Raw genomic sequence first — 18,747 nt, 5'->3', positions numbered from 1 at the left:
GGCAAAACGAGAGTGAAAATGGGATCAAGGCCAGCCGGTTTCTTCCCCCTCGCGGTTCGACGCGCAACTGAGCCTGAACTGAAGAAAACTGCCTGCAATTTGGCATGCAAGTGGTGCAAGTCGATTGCGCGTCGATGATCCGACGACGATGCGGCAGCCGAAATTTTCGTTTCGAGGACGCTCCGACCTGGAACCGGTTTCTTCCATCTTCTCTGTATGATATTCTCTCTTTGTGTAGGCACTTCGAGTATGAAGCACACGAATTGCGCAGACCCCCGGTTACGCTGCCCGAACAATTTCACTTTCAGTTCTTCAAGGTTTTCCATTTTTTCGGCGCAAGTCTCAGCCTCTTCGGTTTCAAGTGGGCTTCAAGGAGGCTTCAAGGAGGCTTTCAAGGAGGCTTCAAGTGGGCTGCCGAAAACCGATCGTTTGAGTTACTTTTTTCCATAAGTGGTTCTAATAGCGTGAAAATTTGAAATATACCTGCGACGGTGACCGGACAATAACTGTAAACTCCAGGATGGGAAATTGTGAAGCATTTATTCAAGGTAAAGTTTTGAGCCATTATTAAATTTGAAAGAATCAGGTTATAAAACCCATAGTGATCGACTTTCTATAAGCATCCGGTTTGGAGATATTTCCAATTTAAGATTAAAATTATTTACTAAAATGCGCCTTTCTTCATGAATATTCGTAATCATGCAGCAATAGCCAAATGAATTAGAAACATTGATAATTTTCAAGGTGAAAAAAAAAGGATTGTTTGCATGGACATCCCTCACCTTGTTAATTAGTAACTTGTAAACCATATTTACATCATAGAAACAAATTTAGAAACAGAGGCCTTCCATGGAAAATAGATGAAAAAAATTTTTTTCGGCATGTCATTTCCGATTTCACTGAAATTTTTCAACTGTGTGTTTTTTTTTGTCAATGGGGCCATTTTATGATATCCGCTGTTCATGTTGACTCGAGAATATAGAAATTTCTATATCAGAAAAACGGCTTGTTTGGTTGAAATTGTGTCCTTATTGACCTTATTATCAAGAAGGAACAACTGTGAAAAGTTTCAACGATATCGGAAATGGTCGATCTGGATCGATGTTCGAAGTAGCATGGAATGAATCAACACTGAAATATTATTGAAAATTTGAAAAAAAAATCTGGAAATAAATTCACGGCGGTTTATTATTATTTTCTGGTCTGTGTGTGTGCCAAAGCCCCATTTGCTTGTTTCACTAGAATTTTCCAAGAACTTTAGCTTTGCTGCGTGCAAAACAAATGCCACTTTAGTTTTACAGAGTTTAGCGACTGATTAGTAGGGTAGGGAACATATTCTAAGCAGCTTTAGGAACCGCCTGTGTATTGAGACGAAATACTCGAAATGTGTTGGGTGAAATTCAAACAGAAGTATATCAATCTGTTCTCTATCTTTTTCTCTGTCAGAACTTGTTTTCAGATTGTAAAACTAAGTTAGCAAACTTAAACAATGAATTGTAGTTACCAATCGAGGAACACTATTCCAATCACCCCGAACCTATTTTAAGCAGTTTCCATCTGTTTTGCAGGCGTTCTTTTTTCAGCACCCGAAGTGGCTCTTGAATGGCTGCAATATAGATCGATTTGTTTCGAATGGTGATTGTTCACAGATTTCTATGTGATTACCGGTATTTCTTATATTCGTAAGACAGCTAGACATTCAAAGTTTTCGTTTACATCATTGAAATTGTCGATATTGATCAAAATTCAGGAGTTTAAGGCCTGCTTTCTTCGACTGATTAAAATAGGCGCCTTTGCTTAAGCCGCTCCCTACCCTAACACAGATAACAGATATCCAAGCTAGAACAAAAAAACTCCAGAAATTGCGTGTATGATTTCAAAATCTTACTCGTTTGGAATGCTAACGACATCTTTCTGCAACTTGCGACTTTAACTACTTTAGTGATGGTAGCGCTGGATTATAGTCAAAGCTGCCAGATGCATGAAAATTCTCACAGATTATAGAGTCGCTGTTTTTGCAATGATATAACACTGTTTTTGTGAGGTTGGTGTATTTTTTTTCATATCAACACTAAAACAAACAAATTTAACGCTAATTTTTAAAATAGCTAAAGATTAAATAAAATTGTCGATTATGTACAAATTACGACTGCTTAAAATTTCTACATTAAAAAACGGCAACCTTTTTTATTCCAATAATATCGATTAGAGCTGGAAAACTATCGATTTTATCGAATCATTGACCACTAGTGTTCTTAGTGCCACCATACTGCGTATTGCGACATGCTAAAAAACCGTTGCGTCTTTTTACACATGAAGCAAAAGTAGCTTGGATGTCTGTTATCTGTGGTAGTAAGTTTCCCGGACATTCCTCAAAATCTCACAAAAAGAGGACTGGCAACAAGGCCAGCTAAGCACAGTGCACGTTTTGGCTCTACGTAGAGTTGTGATAATAAAAACTTATTTGTTTAGAATAATATAAGTGTATTTAGTGGAAGTTTTTAGTTCTAGTTTTGCTGCTAATTAGAATAGTGAATAGAGGAGACTGCAGACCATTGCGAGCGAGACAAGTATTTTTTAAAGCATTTGTTTATTTTGAAGACACACACCGAACAAAATAAGGTCCTACAAATTTTAGGTGCTTACTTCACTGCACCGACGAGCGAAATACTTGCAGCGCTGTCTGCTGGCGAATAGAGATTAAGATTAAGGTAAGACAGCTGCCCATAAAAATAATTGTGACTTAATATGTTTTACAGACTCACTATTTTACAGTTTGAAATATGTGTGTACGATTGATTAACGGAGAATAAAAGCTGATTGCACGCGTAAAACCTTTAAACGGAAAAATGGCTCATGGCAGTAAGGTGAGATTTGGAATTTTAGAGAATATCGAATAGGTTCCGTATCCGTAAAACATTGGCATTGGGCCGTATGAATGATAGCATTTGCTGTACGCATATGACATTATTGACGCAGTCAATTTTTTCAATTATACGGCCCAATATGAATTTTATTGAAAACAATCATTTCGAATTTTTCGTGTTTTTGTTTTTTGATTTGTCTAGCTTTTGAGTAAATGTTATGTATACAGTGACGTTTTGTTGATATCACGTCAAAAAAAAGTTTTCGCGTGATATGCTTAAATCGTAGTATTTTTTTCATGTATAGACTTCCTCACTGCGACCAGAATCGTAGATCTGTTGTGAGATATGCTCGGGTGTCGGCTGTATCCCGCACTTCTATCATAGCAATACCACTATTGAGAAGTGGCATGTTTATTATTATTGTTTATCAGTGTTTATGTGTATTGTGATACTCTTCCTTTTACACGCTGACTGTAATGCTATACCGATGCTCGTTCCTGTTGCCAAATATCACCAATTATAATTCCCTGGAGAAGTTCCGTCGTGCGTCCTTTTGGCCAGTTTTATTAATAAGAGGGACTATTTTTTGATGTGGTTGGCAAATGGCTGGACACGTGTAACTTGAGACCCTAATGTGGCCATTCACCTCTGTCCAGCAACTCCTATCCCAACCTCCACGTGGTGCCGACCGGAATACGAGTAACCTTAGCGGAGATCGGGTAACCAACCCTGGTGGAAACTACGGTCGTATGCTGACTGGGAAGGGGGTCGTACGCGGCTGTATCCCCATAGGGGCGGCGTACAACAGCGTTTGACCCGGAGCGGGCGGCTGAATTATGGAATGCTGTATCCCGCCAGCTACACCTAAGATGGCAGCCCCATCAGCAGGATGTAGGTATCGTGACCCTGGTAAGGTAGCAAACCGAAACCTTTCATCAACCACGAACAACGAATTTAGAAATACGGAACGGATCAATCGGCAAAGACCTAGGCTACGAACACGGAAAAAGATTAAGGTAAACGATTGGAAATTGGGTACTTGGAACGTCCGATCTCTCAATGAACCGGCGCGGGCTGGCTTGCTTGCTCGAGAACTACAGCGGCAGGGAGTCGAAATCGCAGCGATTCAGGAGGTTCGGTGGCCAAATTCCGGAGAAAGAGAATTCCGTGCAGTAGACCCTATTGCACGCACTTCTTTCAAGTACCACATCTACTACAGTGGCGGCAAAGCAGCGGAACGGGGCGTCGGTTTCGTAGTGCTGGGAAATCAGAAAACAAGAGTCATCCGGTGGAGGCCCGTAGATGACCGTATATGCGTGTTGAGGATTAAGGGCAAGTTCTTCAACTACAGTTAATTCAACACCTACGCACCGACAAACGACAAATCCGATGAAGTCAAAGATGAGTTCTATGACAAGCTCGAGCGAATCTATGACGAGTGCCCAAAACACGACGTAAAAGTCGTCATCGGAGACGCAAACGCACAGGTTGGGAAGGAGGAATTCTTCCGTCCGGTCATTTAAAGGCATAGCCTCCACTCGTCAACCAATGAAAACGGCCTGAGGCTGATAAACTTTGCCGCGGCCAGAGGAATGGCCATATGTAGCTCCTATTTTCCACGTCTGAATATTCGGAAACACACCTGGAGGCATCCAAATGGAGAAGCCTGCTCCCAGATCGATCACGTACTGATTGACGGTCGGCACTTTTTGGATGTTACTGATGTTAGGTCTTTTCGGGGACCAAACATTGACTCTGACCATTATCTCGTCGTTTGTAAGATCCGCGCACGATTGTCGAACGTGCTGAAATCTCGCACAGAGAGGACGACGCGTTTCAACATTCAGCGGTTGAAAGCTGATGGTGTGGCAGCAGAATACGCCAGAGAGCTGGATCAACGGATCGCAGAACACCAGGAGGAAGGAGTAGAAGACATAAATGGGCTGTGGAGCAGTGTTCACGGCACCATCGAAACGACTGCGAGAGAGGTGGTAGGTACGACGCGTGGAAGACAGCCTAACGGCTGGTTCGATGCTGAGTGCCAGAGAGCGACAGATGAGAAGAACCGTGCCAGGAGCCGCATGCTCACTGCGGCTACGCGTCAGAACAGAACAGAACAGAAAATAGAACTCACCGTCGGAAGAAGCGCGAGTACGAGGGGCAGGTGCTCGCCAGCGCAGAGGACAGCTATGCTGAAAACGACGTGCGGAGATTCTATAGAACTGTCAACAGAGTCAGAAGCAGGAATTTCCCTGTGCCGGTCATGTATAATGACAAGGACGGCAACTTGCTTACTGATAAACCGATGGTTGCAGCCAGGTGGAAGGAGCATTTTCAGGCGCTATTGAACGGTGAGGAGCCGGATGAGCAGAGCTGGAACAGGATGACGATTATGAGTGACGAACAAGCTGTGGAGCCACCGACACAGGAGGAGGGCAAGGCCGCTGGGAAGGACGGTATCCCGGCCGAACCTCTAAAAGCGGGAAGCGAGCGGCTGTACTATGCGATCCACCAGATAATAATAAAAATCTGGGCGGACGAACAAATGCCGAACGACTGGTTGGAAGGCCTCATATGCCCTATCTATAAGAAGGGCCATCGATTGGATTGTGGCAACTATCGAGGGATAACGTTGCTCAACTCCGCATATAAAGTGCTCTCTCGTATCCTGTTCTTCAGATTGAGACCGCTAACGGAATCCTTTGTTGGCGAATACCAGGCTGGTTTTCGACAAGGGCGTTCCACGACGGATCAAATTTTCACCCTGCGACAGATCCTCGATAAGTTCCGGGAGTACAACTTATCGACTCACCATCTGTTTGTGGACTTCAGGGCGGCATACGACTCAGTGAAAAGAAATGAGCTGTGGCAGATCATGCTGGAACACGGTTTCCCTACGAAACTAATAAAGCTGAGTCGTATGACAACGATTTGAAGTGGTTGACGAGTTCGTTTATCTTGGTACGCTTGTGACATGTGACAACGATATGAGCCGTGAAGTGGAACGACGAGTTGCAGCTGCGAACAGGGCTTTCTACGGACTGCGTAACCAGCTAAGGTCCCGTAGTTTGCAAACTCGCACAAAACTAGCGCTGTATAGGACGCTGATACTCCCGGTGGCCCTTTACGGACATGAAGCATGGACGCTGAAGGAAGCTGATCGACGAGTGCTCGGAGTTTTTGAGCGTAAAGTTCTGCGATCGATACTTGGCGGTAAATTGGAAGGTGGAGTGTGGCGCAGACGCATGAATCACGAGTTGTACCAGGTATACAAACATGTTGATATAGTGAAGGTAATACAGCGGGGCAGGCTTCAGTGGGCTGGACACGTAGCCAGGATGCCTGACGAGAGAGCCGCCAAAACTATCTTCAGTAGAGAACCAGGAAGAGGCCGTCGACTCCGTGGTTGGCCTCGCACGCGGTGGATGTGCGCGGTGGAAGAAGATGTACGATATGCTGGTGTACGGGGAGACTGGAGAACGGCTGCCCAAGACAGAAGAAGCTGGACATCTCTAATTCGTTCGGCCCTAGACCGGTGGACCGTTAGCCAAAAAACATCAACAAAAACAAACAACATTGTTTTTTTTTCAATTTTAAGATAACTAACTTTCCGATAGCCGTCAAAATCAGGCCAATTGCCAACTGACGGTACAAGTGTAACAATTTTCACTATCTCCCGCGGACTCGTGTAATCTCGAAAACCAAATTCCCCACTCGCAGCCATTGCCTGGTTGCGAAAAACTGACCTAATTCAAGCGAAACGTTCCACCAGAAACGCAGCCAGGCAGCTATCGCGCGAAATGCTGTTGACTTCCCAATCAGGGACGCGCGAGCCATCTTATCAGTTCGATGACTGCACCCGCAGGGGCACCTCTATTTCCAGACCTAACCCAATTATCAACCGTGTGCGGCTGCGGAGCCGATTTCGCGCTTTTGCGCTGCCGCGCGACTGTCAGGCCACTTGTGGTCTGGGGCGGTTGAGCAATAACAGGCGGCGAATAAACAAGCGCGGACCACGGTCTTGAACCGAAGGAGAGTTTCAAAACCTTGTATGGAAAAATGGGTCGTTAAGTGATCGCACTCAGCGGCCAAAAAAAACATATATAATATATATAGATGAAAAAAAATTCCGCACCATCTGCGTCGAAACAAGGAAATAGCCGCTCCAGCAGCATTGCGCGCGATAATACAAACACAGACGACCTTGAGTTCGTGCATCCACCGTCACACAGGCGTCCAATCCCACCGAATACAACTCCCCGCACTGGGAGGGTTGGGTGAAGGAACGAACCATGGGGTGACTGGATGGAACAACGAAGTGAACAGGGCGAGATAAAAATTGCCTTTTTGTACTCGAGCGAATATTTGTGCAAATAATAATACATAGTATGGACAGGGTGGACGGGCGCTGCGCTGGTTCGGGGCCAGGTCGGAATAAACAACGGCACTGAGACACAGAGAGAGGGCAGCAAAATTTGCGAACCGAAACGCATCCAGCTAGACGCGAGACGCCCCGGTAGAAGTGTTGTTGTCGCACGGGGTAGGAGGGGGAGAGAAGAAGCATGACGATGATGATGATGCCCATGCCGATGACAACGACTGTACGGAGCCGTGCGTGTGTCCTCGCTTCCCCACTACCGCCCAGGGCCGTTTGTCTGTCTGTCTGTCTGTTTAATGTTTTCTAATTCAATGAACTCTTTTTCTACGCCGCCTGCTATTTTTTCGCCTTTGTCAAACGGTCTAATCCAAAGCAAATTGAGGCAGGTCTGGTTTCGGCAGTTTGATGTGCTTCGACCGTAATAGCGTTGATGATGACGCACAACAGTTGGGTGTTTAATTGCGATTAGCGATGCCGTTTTTTTACGATCACCTGTCGATTTTTTTGTTGGCATCACTCACATCATCAGCTGGAAGTTTTCAAATTTGATTAGCCGCAGGATGGGTTGCGGTTTGCGGATTGCAAATGCCAAACAATTTATTCCACCCTGTTTGTCGTTATTGGGTGAGTTTTTTTTGTGGTATCAGTTTCTCTTTGTATACACTTTTGGCAGTTTCTCGCACGCAATTTACGGGCAGATGTTTTGATATTTCGTGTGTTTTTTCCGCAGTTTTTTCTTTTAACTGAAGTACTCAAGCCAAAAAAAATAGAAAGAGCAACAGTGAAAAGTGAATGTAGGACAGCAAGCTGTTCCATGAAATTGAAATTATATCGTAATAACAGTACTTTCCTTATTTTCGAAGGTTTCGAGGGGCTAACGGTATACGGTTTAATGGCTATTTTTAAGAATGTTTGTTAATTGGTGTATTTTTTGTTGCCAGAAATGCTTTGCGATAATGGACAGAAATCGTACAGCCCACTCGGCAGATGTTAGTTTTTGTCATTAGCTGGTTCGAATTTTTGACGTAGGACTACGTCTTTGTTTTCTATACTAGATTACATTTTGTGAAATTGAAAATGAAACTGGCAAATGTTGCGTCAGATTTCAAACGATTATAGCAAGCGAACGACTTATTGCATCTTAGTCATTTATATGTCGGTGGATAGATAAAATGTGTAACAATTGATTGATATAATGTTTACCATTGTTGCTTTACTACTTAATGGTGAAAAAAGGTAAAAGTTCCAAGGTCAAGCTTTCCGAGAGAAGTATTATACTTCAAAACTGGTGCAGGAATCATTGGTCCTGGAATTAATATTTCAGTGGCAATGGGACACTGGCCAACAGTGTTTCAAGCAGAGATTTTTGCAATCCTTGAATGTGCGTATGTTTGTCTGACTAGGAAATACAAACATGCAAATATTTGTATTTTTTCTGACAGTCCAGCAGCGCTGAAAGCACTTGATGCTCATAAATGTACATCCAAGATTGTCTGGGAATGTATTCTCACATTGCGACAGCTATGTCAAACAAACTCAGTAAATTTGTATTGGGTTCCAGGACATTGTAGCATTGGTGGGAATGAAAAGGCAGACGAACTTGCAAAACAAAGATCTAACTCACAGTTTATCGGCACAGAATCTTTCTGCGGTATATCAAACTGTGCAGTGAGAATGGAGCTTAAACGCTGGGAGAAACAAAAAGTGGATAACCATTGGTTGGATGTCAAAAAGTGTTCCCAATCTAAAAGAATTATAACACCGAACGAAAACCATTCAAAAAAGCTCCTAGAGCTCAACAAAAGAGCTCTTTGTACATATGTCGGCCTAGTAACGGTGCCAAGGATGGTTAAAATCGTATCAGAGAATTATCATGAGAGAATCCTATTGGATTCTGATCACGCATAATACGCGATGTTTTGTATAGTCTCTCGAGAAGAGAATTTGTGTGACAAATAAACTGCTGAAAGAATACTCCGTGAACTGCCTGTTAACTGTACGTGAGTTTATCGTCGCTTGTTCATACGCTTTCTCGATTTTCTCATCGGTTTCAATACCCAGTCAGAATTTCATGGAACGCGATTCGGACCATCCGACCCGCTTCTCTCAAAATTCATGCGGGTTGAACGAAATTCGCTCGAAATACACGATCTCTCGCATTGGTGTGTGCGCTGGACGCTCTATTTCTGTTTTTTCGTCTTTCTCTTTTGGCGCCGGGCATATTCTTTCGGTTTTTTTTCTGTCTTTCTCGCATTGGCGCAGACCTTATTCTCACCGATAGCAACGTCGCGCAAACAGATGCACGGTTTATTGTATTGGTGTGTGTGTTGAACTTTCTTTATTCTCATCGATAGCAAACGTAGCGCAGTTTTTATTTTCAATCGAGTTGGTAATAAAAGTTCGATTATTTCGCGCTCGGCAAAAAAAAAAATAGTTTCGCGTGTGTAAAAAACAACAAGACTGTCGCGGCGGTTTCAAAAGTGTTTAAAGTGTTTGTCCGGCTGCTGGCCAATAGTGCGTGGTTTTTTCGGTGATAAATTTGCTGAAAGGCAGCAATGTGAAAATATTTGTTTTTTGTGAATAAAACCGTAAAACTTAGGTGGTAAAAGGTGAAGTGCGGTGGATATCATCGGTCAGTGCAGTGTAGTTTAAAATCTAGCGGATTAAAAAAAAAAGTGATACGAGCTAGATAAAAAATGCTGGTTGGTAACCAGCAAGTGTGTTGTTTGGGTGTTAACTCTTCTGCAACAAGTGCAATTGCACTCGCCAGGTTAGTGTTTTAACCAAAATTAAAATTCAAACCACAACAATAATTTAAATGAAATTTGAATTGGTTTTTTGAGTTGATTTCTTTTTCCCGACTGCTCTCATATGCATGCTGGAAACAGATTCATCAAATTAAAACTTTGCATTCAAGTTTTGTTGTGAATTTTACTGTGACACGTTTTCTAGCCACTGATTGTCGTTGTTTAATTTTATTTTGGAACATTTCATAAAAATTATTGGGAAGTTCGATTTTGCATATAATAGGAAGCTGACAATATATATGTATATATATATATATATATATATATATATATATATATATATATATATATATATATATATATATATATATATATATATATATATATATATATATATATATATATATATATATATATATATATATATATATATATATATATATATATATATATATATATATATATATATATATATATATATATATATATATATATATATATATATAAATTTAATAATAATATAATATTTTCGTTATATGTATTGTTATATTATTGCACGAAACAATTGTCTTGTCGTCCTTTTCGCCCTCACTTGTGCTTCCGTGTTGTTCTACTAAATTACAAACAATTTTCATCACCAACGAGCACGTTATAATTCACATCGTACGGATATCAGCCAAATTGCACACCGGTTTGTCGACTGTCCTCTCGTTTATAATTGAAAAAACGGCTACTGCGTTAAAAATACGTAGCGGATGGAATTTTCCTGCAGATTTCTCTGTTTCAACTCAAGGGCAAAGTTCCAGCATATATGAAGGGTGATATACTCAATAAAATGTTGTCATCGACAGTCAAAATATGTTGTACCGACGAAAAACTTTAAAATGCGTTTTTCTCGATTTGATGCCTATGACGTATTAGCCAATTTTTGAATTATGGGCAGAATAGCACTTGTAGAAAACTGCAATTGTCAACAGGCCCAGGGCATGCTAAGTTTAAATGATGTTTAAAATTGGCTACAGGTAATATCATGCCAGTATGAGCTTGATGTTTTTTTTTAATTGTCGGCGTTTTATAAAGTTTCTTAACTTTTCGACTGTCGTGGTTCATCGTTACAGGCCGGACTCGATTATCAGGAACATAGAAAAAAATCATTCTGGATTATCGATTTTTCCGGATAATCGAATCATAGAAAATATATTCAAATTTGTGTTTAACGGATATAAAATAAATATTTCTTTTTTTTTTATTTTACTTCACTTGGAATGCCCGATGCACTGGCGTTAAAATCGCTTTTCACGCGGGTAATACCAGACACGTGGAACAAACATGGTGAGTCCGGAATCATCATTAATTCCAAAACTTTTCTAAATACTTTAAAAGTGGGTAAACAACGAATTTTGGAATTAACGCGTATTTTACTCGAATTTCCCAAAAAAGTCGTTCTTTTACGAGATATGTTTCTAAGGGTTTTTTCATATTTATTCCTATATGAAATAGCACTTCTTATTAATTTTTTCGAAAGAATTAAGCAGATATGATTAATATTTTTTACGAAATAACATTTTTCTACGCGAATTTCAGAATTTACTCGCGGATTTTGAAATTAACGCGTTTTTTGGAAACTCTCGCGACTCTAGGATACTAAAGTTTTTAAATGCGGTCTACTTAAAAAACGTTTTAACAATCGACGGGAATCAATTTCAATAGACGTTTCTATGGGCAAAAGACGTCATTTTGTGCTTGGTTTAATTTTTTGAAACAACTAATTTTTGAAAAGCTAGTGAAACATGTTATATTGGGAGTGTATTAACAATATATGAGTTATCGTCGGAATCGTCACTGCACCGAAGCGCACCGAGCAGCGACACATTTTTTGTTAATTAATCATTTTTAGTGTTCATGTTTAGTGTAAAATATGGACTGACCCACCATTGTGCACCGCAAAACGTAACATCACTACAATTATGGGTTACTTCACTTATTGCACCGAGCAGAATAAATGTTTTTAGTAACATTTTCAACATTAAATCATTTCAATCGTATGAATAGGGTTACAATTGAGTTATAAAAAACATCACTGCCAATAAAAATTGCTCAGTTTCGTGATCGTAGTGTCGTCTTCGGCAAAGTTGTAGATAATATTTTTTTCCGAAGAAAATACCCTGAAAAAAAAATTTTTCTTTCAAAAAATAGTTAGCAGAAAAATTAGAAACTAATCAGACTGCTCTATTGGTGATTCGAACAATTTTTTAAGCTAAAACGTTTTCTTTGATTGGCATAGTGTCTTCTGCACAGTTGCAGATAACAATTTGGTCCTTCCAAATATAATAATTAAAAAAAAATCCAAAACATCTTAATTTGTTTTTTATTTCTCCACGATTGAACCAATTTCAGTGTTTAGGTATTTTATTGTATTTTTATAAAAAAAATCGGTATTAAAAAAATGAGTTTTTAAAATATTTTTTTTTGTTTTTCTCTTCCTTTTTTTTCAAACAAAAAATATTATAGTTATATTTTCGGAAATATTTGCCAAAGACATCATACCTATCAAAAAACCTTTTAAGCGGCTCTAAAAATATTTGTAATTACCAATACCTTTCATGTTAAGGAGAAAAAATCGAAATATATTTTTTATTTCTCTTATTTAAAAGGATACGGAATTTCAAAAAATTGCAATTAAAAAAATTTGATGTTTTAGACTAGATTATTTTTCCTTTAAAAATCAGAATGGTCTGAGCAGTGAAAAAAGCAAAGCCTTGGTGCTACATTCCGATTCGGAACTCGACCTTCTGTTTATTATACACAGACTTCGTGTACGGGACAATTGCGGGGCTAGCGCTACGATCCTACTGACACTAACAGTCTCACCCGAGTCGAGACTCGAACCTACGACGACTGGTTTGTTAGGCCAGCATCGTACCTCGAGACCATCTGGGAGGTGTCTGGAGCAGTAGAACCGATTTAAAGGATGTCTGAGCAGTAGAACCGATTTAAAGTTAATGATGCAAAATCCTTCGTTCAGGTATAGCGTACAGGATTTTTCGTGTTTCCGACAAGTAGTTCTTTCTGTATCATGCTTATTGCGAGGAATTGTGAAAAAATTATATTTTGGTACATGAACTCCAGTGAGTCCAGTTATTAATATTTTCTTTTGAAAAAGAAAGGTAAGATCTAATTATTTAAAAGAAAACTCATTAACTTTTCAACTCTCAAGAAAGATAAAATACTTTTGATCGCGAGCACACAAGTATATATAAACTCTTAAGAACTTTAAATTCAAATCCTTGTTTAGGCGTTTCTATTGAAAACAACAAAAAATGCATCAGTTCTAGAACATAGCCGAGGCGCAAAGCAGATGAATAAATGCAGGGTTTTTAAACCTGATTCGAACCAGTTTCAGTTTTTTTCATGATACACTTTGATTGATCTCATTGATGACAGAGAAAGAATGATCCTGGTTCGAATCACGCTGAAGTTGGTTCACTGATCAAATCGAGCAAACCATTTTTTTACTCTTGTAAAAATGCAATATTCTATCAATGACTCAACAAAATACTGCATAGCATACTAATTGAATAATAAGTTTGATAAAAATAAATTCTTTATCGAAAATATTTAGGCTATTTGACTGAAATATAAAAAATGCGTACCACGAGCATCGGTAGTTCGAAGTGAGGAGCTGCATAGCCGCAAGGCTACAAAGTCCGCTTTGTTAAGCGGATGCTTTATATTAATTACGAGCAGGATCTGTATGTGGCCGCAGTCAACAGGAAGCTGAGACCTATATCTGGTGTGCTTCAAGCTTCCCAATGCCGAACTTAAGTGAAACGAACCAGCACAAGGGCACCCGAAAAAAAAAAATAACATAAAAAAAACTTAAAAGTTGCTATAATTGTACATAGTTTATGTTTTTCATTGTGAATACATCAATTTTACATTAAATATCATTGTTCAGAACAATAAAAACACTGTGTTTGTCATTTTCATTCATTGTTATGCATTTTAACAGCAATTTCGATGGTAGACAAAAGACGTTGAGACTACTGCAGCTGCTAGGACTATTGCGACTGTTGCTGGAACTGGTACCGACGATGAATTGTTGCCTCTAAGCAGCTCCGTGGAAACTCTTGGAACAACATTACAGCATGGTTCAACAATCAACTGGAAAGTTCAGAAAGCTCCAAAGGGATTGGTAGATTTGCCTCTGCGGGAATGCCAAGGTAAAAATTTAATGTTCCCGTTATGAGAACAGTTGCTTATGTTTTTACTTTATTTTACTTCTTAGATACGAACGATTCAGCGATTGCGACATCGATCGGGCAAACAAGCCAACACAATTGAAAAGCTGCGTACATACACATGTCTTGTGGTTAACAGGAAATGATTCCAATAAATGAACAAAAAGAAGAAATCTTAATTTAATTCAACTTAATCTGTTTACGGTATTTTAGATGTGAAAATGATCAAAATAAACAAAAAGAGTAAAAACTCAATTTATTGTGAACTTTTGTTTAATGATTACAATACCCTTTCCGACAAGTCTAGCGTAGTAGTAAAGTTTATTTATTTTGCTCGTTTGGTTCAGCGTTTACCGGTTCGTTTGGTTGTTCTTGCTTCAGACTCTGCGCCACTCTTGTCATACCTGTCCACTTCTGGGTTGTATATATAAAGTTATATGCGAATTAAGCGCTATTCTCACTGCTTCCGGGCAGTGTCCAAGCCGTGGTGCAAATGCAATAAAAGAACGAAAATATTTCACTGCCACATAGGGTAATCGTTCCATTATTCATCTCAGCACCTAGGTGCACCTATATTAATCTTATTTCTCTCATTTGTTAAATTTCCCGTCAAATTTCTGCAAATTTTGAAAGTAAATCTATTTGCTTCTCGATTTTGTCAAGTGGTTGAAAGTTTTACGTTGAAAATATGGTAAAATTTGACGATAAATTGATCAGAAAGGCGTGATGAGATTAATATAAGAGCGATTACCCTAGTAAAAACTTCGCAAGTTGCTGCCGTGCACTCTCCGGGAAGCAAAAAATATCGTCGGCAACGATATTTTTCATTCGCACGGCGACAACATAACACTGTCCCGGACATTACACGGCGGTTTGGTGTGAACAAGATCGAAATAGCGCTGTATTAAAAATTAGAGGCACGCCATCACTTCGGCTGTCGCACCTGGAAATGCGAATGACCTACACAAGTCTAATTATTCATGAACTCAAACACCTGCGACGTTGTAATATTGATACACACTTTTTATTAAATATAATAATTGATTCGATATTATTTACTAGTTGAACCCTTCCGGCGATGCTCGGGATAGATTTGAAATTAACCGTTATGTGCTCGACAAAAAACACCCTTAAATGCCCGGCGGGTACCCGGGTATCCATAAATTGAAACTCTTGTAACTTTCACAATTTTCATCTGATTTCAATAGTTTTAGTACTCAAAGATTCAGCAACTCTACCATCTCCATTGGAATCAGTGTCAGCGGTGCTCCGAAAAGAAATTCTCATTCTCGGAAATCCGTTTTTTTTTCGGTAATATGTTTTGAAACTGAGGATTTTTATGAATATTTGATAATATTATTGGAATAATTACAATTGGTGTCTCACGTTCCGGATATACCCATCTTGGCTGGCATTCGGCCATTTTTTAATCTTTTACAGAAACCGGAGGTCGCCATTTTGATACTCTAAATGGCCGCTGAGGTCGTTTTCAGGTCTCCGGACATCATTTAGATTCCGAAAGTACTCATATAGGGTGCTATTTAGTCAATTATGGCTGTTTTCCAGAAACCGGAAGTCACCATCTCGGTTTTCTAAATTGCGTCTGGAGTTGATTTCCGGTCTATAGGCACCATCCCGATTTCGGAATTATCTATATTCGATCGTATTCGGTCAATTTGTTTCTCTTCCAGATAGCGGAAGTGGTCATTTTGGAATGCAAAATGTCGTCGGGGTTCGTTTGACAGTCTCTAGATATAATACCGGTTTTGAAAATATTCATAATGGATAGTATGTGACATTGTGTTATCCAATTGTTTTGTATGTCCACTAGAAGCCCCGGTGGAATCTGTTCCGTAAGGGCCATTTCGAAGGAATATCACTATAACACCATAAAAATGGCCTATGGAAGTAGTTTTATAAGATTCTGCTCGAAAATTCATGAAATTCTTCAGTTTTGCAACATATCTCCGAAAACCCAGATTTTCGGCAATGAGAAAATTCTTTCGAGGCACCACTGAATCTGATTTCAATGCAGAGAAGTAACTGAATCTTTTGATGCTAAAAGTGTCGAAATCGGAAGATAATTGTCAATGTTACAAGAATTACAATCTTTGGGTACGCGGGTACCCCGTTAGGCATATTGTTATTACATAAAAATTAATGTTATCAAAAGTTCCCTTTCAATGAGCTTTGATTGCAGTGAACTATGAAATTCCGTTTTATGAAACTTTAAAAGGTACCCGGGTACTCCGTCAAGCACATAACGGTTATACGAATCATTTTTTTTTATATTTCTCTGCCGCACTTCACTTCAGAAATATTACGTTTCACCTCTGATACTCCAATCGTCATTTTAAATACAAAATCTATTGGGCTGTTGTGAATAATTTCTGGCCTCTGGGCATCATCCTGTTTCTGAAAACACTAAAATTGGATGGTATTTGACTACCTTGGGCTGTTCGCCAAAAACCGGAAATTACCATCACAAAATTAAATATGGCAGCTGGAGCTGATATAAGATGACCATTTAGGGTTGTTTTTTTTTTATTTTTAAGTTTAGGTCTAACAATCTGCAAGATAAATCACGATTGTTACAATGTTTGTAGTTACGTATTTGATGAAAATAGCTTCGTGTCTGAGATTGGCGGCACACATATATTTGTCATATATTATACCGTTCCAGCAGAAAATTAAAAAAAAATGTTTTGCGTGCGACATTAGATTTTTTTAGCTTATGCACAGTGCGCATAATAACGCATCTAGTGCACCGTTTAGCGTAAAAAACCGCATAAGTTCGAAACGCGGAAAAATAAGATCGGTGCTTAGAATATGGATATTCAAAACCATCACTTCGCGTGCACATTTGAATCAACGATTTAATGTGATTAAAATTTATCAATTTTTGGGCTACTAACTTTCATGATTTTACATGTCTTCGTAATTTTATGAATAATATCTCATTTTCATTTATCAGATTGAGTTATTTGCAATATATTTCCATTTTTTTTCATTTGTCATATATCCTTAAATTTCATTGCTAAGCATTACCGAACATTTCAATGTAAGAAATCACTTTATGTCATTGCTTTGAAATTCGAGTTAGAGGCGAATCACGCAATAAATATCATCATTATGAATGTTTTATGTGGTGAATAATATCTCAATTTTTAGTTATCAGGTACCTGTTGTTTCTCCTCAAATGTCTCTTTTAAACATCATCAAACATTTTTTTTGAAAAAAAAAAACATATCATCGCTTTTAATGTTGATTTAGATGAAGTTTGAGCATTAAAAGTCATTATTCACAAAACTGCTTGAAATATGCGTGAAACATATTTCTCCTCAAATATTTTTCCGAACATTTTAATGTAGAAAAAAAAAGAACTACGATTTAAAGAAAAAATGGAGCATAAAAAGACATGATTTTGCATTATAAACTCAGTTTTTAGTAAAAAAAAAAACATAACTTTCCCACACATGTCTATCCGAAACAATAACAAACATTTTATTATAGAAAAAAAAAAACACAAATCATCGCTTCAGACTTTGATTTAGAGGTAAATCAAGCATGAAAAGTCACGGTTTTTCATGTTTTTCGAAGTCTTGTGAATTATATTATAATTATATTTCTTTAGTAATCAAATACCTATAATTTCTCCTCGAATGCCTCGTCTGAATATCAACCACATGCCATCGCTTTGAATTTCGAATTATATGGTGAACGTTGAAGGTTGAACGAAAAAAAGTCAGGTTTTATTCATGTTAAATGTTATGTGAATGATATCACAATTTTTATCATTTAGATGAAGAAAAAAAATCACAATTTTTATTATCACAAAACCGTAACTGTTTCACAAATATATTGCCTCGACCTCTATCAATATTTCCTTGCGATAAAACATACATGCCACTGCTTACTTTCTTGATAAGGACGATTTAAAATCATGGTGCTTATTGTGTACCTTAGAAACGGCGGGAATAGTATCAATAAGCTCGGCGTTACGAAATTTCATTTTTATATAGTAGATAAAAATAATTAATCATGCGCCATCCTATAAATGAAGTGCTCTAATCCAATACTGCGCTATCAAAATAATCAAAACAAAGCAACCTGCACATCGTCGTTGTTGCGTCGCACCCCAGTCGGTATAATTCGCACAGCCCCGCCGCCACGTTTTACATTATGTGAATGATATCACAGTTTTCATTCTTAAGAAACCCTACATGTTTCACAAATATATTCTTCAAACTCTACGAATATTTTCTTGTAACAAAACGTACATGTAACAGCTTACTTTTTTTGATTTGAAACAATTTAAAATGATGGTGCTTATTGTGCACCTCAGTAACGGCGGGAATAATATCAATAAAATCTGCGTTACGTAAATCCATTTTTATATAGTGGATAAAAATAATTAATCATGCACCATCCTATAAATGAAGCGCTCTAATCCAATATTGCGCTATCAAAATAATCAAAACAAGGCAACCTGTATAATCAAAACAAACAAAGCT

This window comes from Wyeomyia smithii, chromosome 1 (genome assembly GCF_029784165.1).
Source record: "Wyeomyia smithii strain HCP4-BCI-WySm-NY-G18 chromosome 1, ASM2978416v1, whole genome shotgun sequence".
Lineage (NCBI taxonomy): Eukaryota > Metazoa > Arthropoda > Insecta > Diptera > Culicidae > Wyeomyia > Wyeomyia smithii.
Note: the sequence above shows the minus strand (reverse complement) of the source record.